The sequence below is a fragment of the Dryobates pubescens genome, chromosome 2 (genome assembly GCF_014839835.1).
Source record: "Dryobates pubescens isolate bDryPub1 chromosome 2, bDryPub1.pri, whole genome shotgun sequence".
Taxonomy (NCBI): domain Eukaryota; kingdom Metazoa; phylum Chordata; class Aves; order Piciformes; family Picidae; genus Dryobates; species Dryobates pubescens.
In genome coordinates, this window is record NC_071613.1 from 44126378 (window position 1) to 44132480 (window position 6103).

The window sequence follows — 6103 nt, forward strand, 5'->3', positions numbered from 1 at the left end:
GTCTTAGCTGGAGCACCCAGGTGAAGTTATATTCTGATTTAAATAATGCTGCTAGCAATATTTAGAATAAAAAAAGAGATGCATATACTTTTCTGCTAGTGAATATAGTGAGGCATCCAATACATTTATAACTGCTGCTCTAACTAGTCTATACCAAAGACAAATAAAAGACAGATTTGTCTCAAAAGGCTCAATATATATTGCTCTGTGTACATCAATGCTTTATGTTAGGCTTTAGGAAAGGATGTGGGAGGAGAGAATTACAGAAATCATGACAGTCACTGGAAAACAGAATGAAACTAAATTGGCATTTACTAAGGCTTGATAATAACAGAGTAATTCAATAGCTTTCCTTGATACAGTAATTAATTAGCTAGACAAAGAAGGGAAATCTGATTCTCTGGACTTAGTAAAGCAGCTGATGAAGAGCGTGTATAAAATTGTATCTCCTACCTGGAGAAGTCTGAGGTAATTTGTAGAGGAACTGCATGACAGACATGGTGCTAGAGAAGAAGCTGAGCGAGTTGAAAGGCAATGATTCAGAGCTCCTGAAAAGTAAATCTTAAGACTGATTATTATTATTTTCATTATTGATCCACTTGGAAAACAGAAGTGTCTGATCATTAGAATGTATTGAAGTCACAAAGTCAGGAGGTATTATTGGCGTAAAGTTGAGACTATCCCACAAAAATAACTGAATGTCCTTGAAAAATAAGGCCACAGAAGTAGTAAGAGAGCTAGCAGCAGAACAAAAATCTGCAGAAAACCAGCAGTTACACAGATTTTCAACCATTTGCCCCATTGTGGCATGGGCATAGAGAAGACAACTGAAGCTCTAAAATGCAATTAAGAGAGATGTTGCCAGAAGAGTAAAGGGAGTATGAATGACCTTGTACAAGACCCCAGTAAGATTTTCTTCAGGATAAAATGTATGATTCTCACAAATCACATAAGAGAAAGCTGGATTCTTAACGAAATGGATGCAGAAATGGACTGCTAAGATGAGGAGTCTGGAGAACCTTTTGTGAAAGGAAAGTGTGCACACACACCTTCTTCAGCCTAGCAGCTGAAGATACACTTTGCTTACTCTTTGGCATATGAGACAGTGGGCATAAACTAGCCATGAATAATTTAGGCTACCAATTAGGTGTTCTTTATTCACCTACATAGTGAGGGTGTGAAAATGATAGGGACAAAAGCACACCTAGTTTTCCTTATGAAGCTCACAGAAATGTATTAATGGGTGGTGTGATCCAGTTGCTTACAGTACCTGGGGACTGGATCCGATGACCCAGAAAGTCCTATGTCTTAGCATATCCCTGTATCTTAGCAAGTTTCTATTACAGTGAGCTACCACCTCCATCTTATAATCTTATTAGTTATTACAGTACCTAATAATCCCTTCAGTCCTAAGAAACCTTTCTATCCTTCTGAATTAAATTTCAAATGGAACCTCCTAACTGTGGATTACGAATCCATATGTGGTTTTGTTCTTACTCAAGTAAGTTTGCTGTGGCTATTATCATAGACAAAGACAAATTTCTTAAGGGACCAAGAGTTCTTTGAAGTTAAATTATAGTGTTCATAGACAACTGTACCAGCAAATAATGATTTTCTTATTTATTGTAATTGTTTAAATGGCTCCTAATGAAATTTTTGGCCCCATGAAGTAATCAGCTTGGAATGACTTTCCCTTCTATGAAAATATTTACATACAAACAAAGCCTGCCAATGTGTTCAGTTACAGTCATGTAGGGAGCTAAAGGGATTATGTGTACCAGCAGTATATTCATGTGGCTTTCCAGATCAGCTGCTTCTACCAGAGAAGCAATAAAGCAAGCAGAAAAGCCCCAAAGAGAGACTGTCACTGTTGGAATGGCTTGGGACAGGATCAGAAAAGCTCACTTGTGTTGTTTCCATAAGCCCACAATGCTGATGGTCCTGCAAATAAAAATGTATTAACAACATGTCGCTTTTCAAACTAATTGAGATGCGGCGTGAAGATTACTTTTCAGAAATATGATGTTCTTTGTGCAGGAGATCATGCTGGGCCCTGCTGCAACAAGAGCCATTAGGACAACGCTGTATTTTGGATAAACATCTGCATTTATTACCAGTGAGACATTTGATGTGACATTATGAGGTGGCTTCAGACTTGCAAAGCCCTTGAGAATTAAATACTATTGTGCCGTGGAAGAAACTCCTCTGCCTGGCACAGGCCCTTATGACCGAACCGGCAGAGAAGGCATGTAAAAGAGAAGCAAGGAAATAAACTGCATATTGTGCTGATGATTTTTATGACCTTGCTCACACTTGCTGATGCTGTGTTAGCAAGAACAGCTCTTTCCAGTGAATATAATCTTAGCTCTTGTGATTATGGACACAGGTTTCTCTGAAACCTCTAAAATCAGATGCACTTTTTTTTTAGAGTGCAGAATTGTTAGAGAGTCAGGGGGCTTTAGCCAGCACCACGATTTCAGGAGCCTGATTCAGCCTCCATAACAAAACTGGGCTGCACTCAACATAAATTTACTGATTCAACATATCTGGTTTTTCATGGGAATTGGGATTGCCATCCAGGAAAGAGGAAGCACACTAATGGATTATTAGAACGCTTTCCAGCTAAAACCTCAGCATGAAAAATACCTCCAGCTTCAAGCACCAAACTTGAGGAAAGACAGAAGGAAAAAAAGGTCCAGAGAAAGACAGATCTTTACTGAACAAAAGTTTGCTGTTTGTTTTTTAGACAACCAAAAAATAAATGAAAGGCTTTGGGTTTAATTAGAAAAGAAAAGCATTTTAAGTGTAACTGCCTTGTTAGCCATGCTTTAGTTCACTGTGAGAGCTGGGAGTGCTAGTTGATTAGGTGGTGTTGGATGATAGGTTGGACACGATGATCTTGAAGGTCTCTTCCAACCTGCTCTATTCTATTCTATTCTATTCTATTCTATTCTATTCTATTCTATTCTATTCTATTCTATTCTATTCTAAAACTCTCAACTCCACTTCTGACTCTGCCACTACCTCCTTCAGTGACCTTGTGAAATTTATTTCACTTCTTGGGGCCAGGCTCACCTGAAAATAAAAATTATTACTTTTTTTTCTTTCCCCTAGGAATGTGTAAGTCCTAACTAATAATTTTATATATAACTTTTGATGTCCTGTTTATGTCAATGCAAAATGCTTATCTTTTTTTCCCCCCTTCAAAACATTTACAAAAGGTCAAGAGAATATTAGGGTTGGAAGACAAACAGCTCAGAAGAACTAGAAAAATTGAAATGACACACGTATGCACTTATCACAAATCTTTAGGCAGCCTCTAATTAGGTAATCACTACTTCTCAGCATTATAGTAGATGCTATCATAAGCTGTTAAACTGTGTAGCAGCTTGTAATACTCTGTGCTCTGTTTGTACAGGATAAGGACTCTGTGGAAATCATTCAGATGAATGTATCATCTTCGAAATGCATGCCACGGTTGTGCCTAGTGAGTCAGGATTGAGATGTTACCATGCTCAGCTCTACAAAAGCCTGACAGGGAACACAGTTTCTTTTTGACAGGCCAAGATACTAACTTGGAGATGCAAAGCAGCTTATTCAAACATGAAGACCTTCCATCCCTTGTGATGCTTAAGCAAGACTTGTTCTTAGTGCACATCTTTGGCAGTCACCCCCAGCAACCAGCTTTCACTGTGTGAAGGATGCTCAGAAAAGGGTCTACTGCTGTGGTCTCCAGGATATCACTTTTTCATTGAGGTTTTAGGTCCAGAGAAACACTATCTCACCAAGCACCTGCAGGTGACCTTTCCCTCAGCAGGCCCTCTGCTCTCCCGTGTTTACTGTCCTCTCCCACATCTCCACACCACTGCTATCTCCTGACTCCTCACCTCACCGCTTCCCAGCTCACTTCAAGTCTGCTCTGAAAACACTTCTTCTCCACCTTAGTTACTCAACTTCATGGCCACCCTTGTACCCCTTGCTGCAGCCTCATGTGACACAGAAGGCTTGATTCCTCAGCTTGGCTGAGCTTTGCTTGAAGCACAAGGGAGAAAGCCTGGGGGCTGAAAGGGCAACAAATAATCTCGAGCAATAGTAACTTATGCCTGCTTATAAGATCCAAGAGATCATTTTAAGATACCTAACATTCACATACACTGCCTCAGGGGTAGGGAGTGATACTCCATTGGTATCTGGAGTTCCCACAGGTGTCCAACTAAACCAGTTTATGCTGCTGAGAGAAGGCAGACTAGAGGTTGAAGAGTGTTTATCTGCTTCAGTGCCATCCTACTGACTATCTTGCTCCTGAGTGAAGCCCTAAAGTCCAAACTGCAAGGTATATCTCACCTCTTACCCCAACACTCTTTGTGCCACGCTGCAAGCACTTGGGATAGTGAAGCAGTAACAGATGGAAGAAATTAAAAAGCATTAGTGAGGAAATAAGCTGCTTTGGTTTGAGATTTGAGCCAACAGACTAAAACAGCATGATATGGTAGAAAAGCAGTAAAGCTGAAGGGAAAAAAATTATTCTTTTGTTGGTAAAGAAAATAGTTTTAAAATAGGAATGTCACTTTCGGATTAGTAATGGCATTAGTAATGAGATTTGCAAACTTTCCTTTTGTATTGTCTTTTGTTGTTGAAACATGCCCTGTTGGTTTGTCTGGAAATGAGTGAAATTAGTCTAGCAGCTGGTGTCATCTCAGTGCATTTTTTTTCTGGTGACAGTTACGTCACCATTATCATCTCCCCCATCAGCAGTCATGTTTGCTGCCCCATCAAAAATCACCTGACAGGTATCCTGCTATTTACACAGCATCAAGCACAGGCCAAGGGGAAAGTGGCCAACTACAATTAAGTTACCACACTGATTCATAGAATTGTTAGGGTTGAAGGGTCCTCAAGGATCATGTAGTTCAAACCCCCTGCCATAGGCAGGGACACCTCACACTGGATCAGATCGCTCACAGCCGCATCCGGCCTGGCCTTAAACACCCCCAGGGATGGGGCATCCACCACTTCCCTGGGCAACCTGTTCCAGTGTCTCACCACCCTCATGGTGAAAAAATTGTGGTGTCTCCTTAGAGCACTGAATAATCCAAAGAGCACAGTTACCAAACTTTTTTTTTTTTTTAAATGAGGCTGATTAAGAACTAGTCAAAGCTGTGTAAAGCAGTGAACCTGCAATAGCAAGGCAGCCTCCCTGCCCTGGCACACTAGGGGCTTCTACCTGGAGCACTGTGTGCAGATCCAGAGCTCTCACCACACGGACCTGCTGGACCAAGTTGAGAGGAGGCCACAAAAGCGACCAAAGGGCTGGAACAGCTCTGCTGCGAGGACAGGCTGAGAGTTGGGGTGGTTCAACCTGCAGAAGGCTCTGGGGAGACCTTACAGCAGCCCTCCAGCACTTCAAAGAGGCCTAGAAGAAAGACGGGGGCAATTTTCATCCGGGCAGTTTCAACAGGACAACGGGTGACGGTTTTAAACTAAAAGGAGATTTCGACTAAAGGTAAGGAAGAATTTTTTTACAGTGAAGGTGGTGAAACACTGGCACAGGTTGCTCAGATGTGGTAGATGCTCTGTTCCTGGAAAAGGAATATTCAAGGCCAGGTTGGATGCGCCTCTCGAGTAGCCTGATAGAGTTGAGGCTGTCCCAGCACACTGCAGGCGCGCTGGACGAGATGACTTTCTAACCCAAAGCATTCTATGATTCTGCAGAAGGAGCGCTTCCACCCGTTTGACTAAGCTCTCCCAAGCACGCCAGCTGACGATTCAGAGAGTGGAGACCAAGCTCCAAGGGTTAACCGGGGAGCCCTGCTCGGGGCGACGAGGGCAGGCGTGCGTGAAGCCCAACACTGCAACTAAATGAGTCTCACCGGGAGGCTGGGGAGGCACCACCTCTCCTCAGGACGTGAGGAAACACTGCCTCAGACGCAGCACCGGGACCGACCCGCAGGCTCCCCGCCTCCGAGACTCCCACGGGGAAGCACCAGCGCGTAGCCCACTGGAGGCGGGCCCAGACCGGCCCCGCCCCGCGCCGCCTGCGGAGCAATGGCGCGTCTGCCTCGGCGTCACGTGAGGGGCGCTCCCGCGCCGGCGGGGGCGCGCG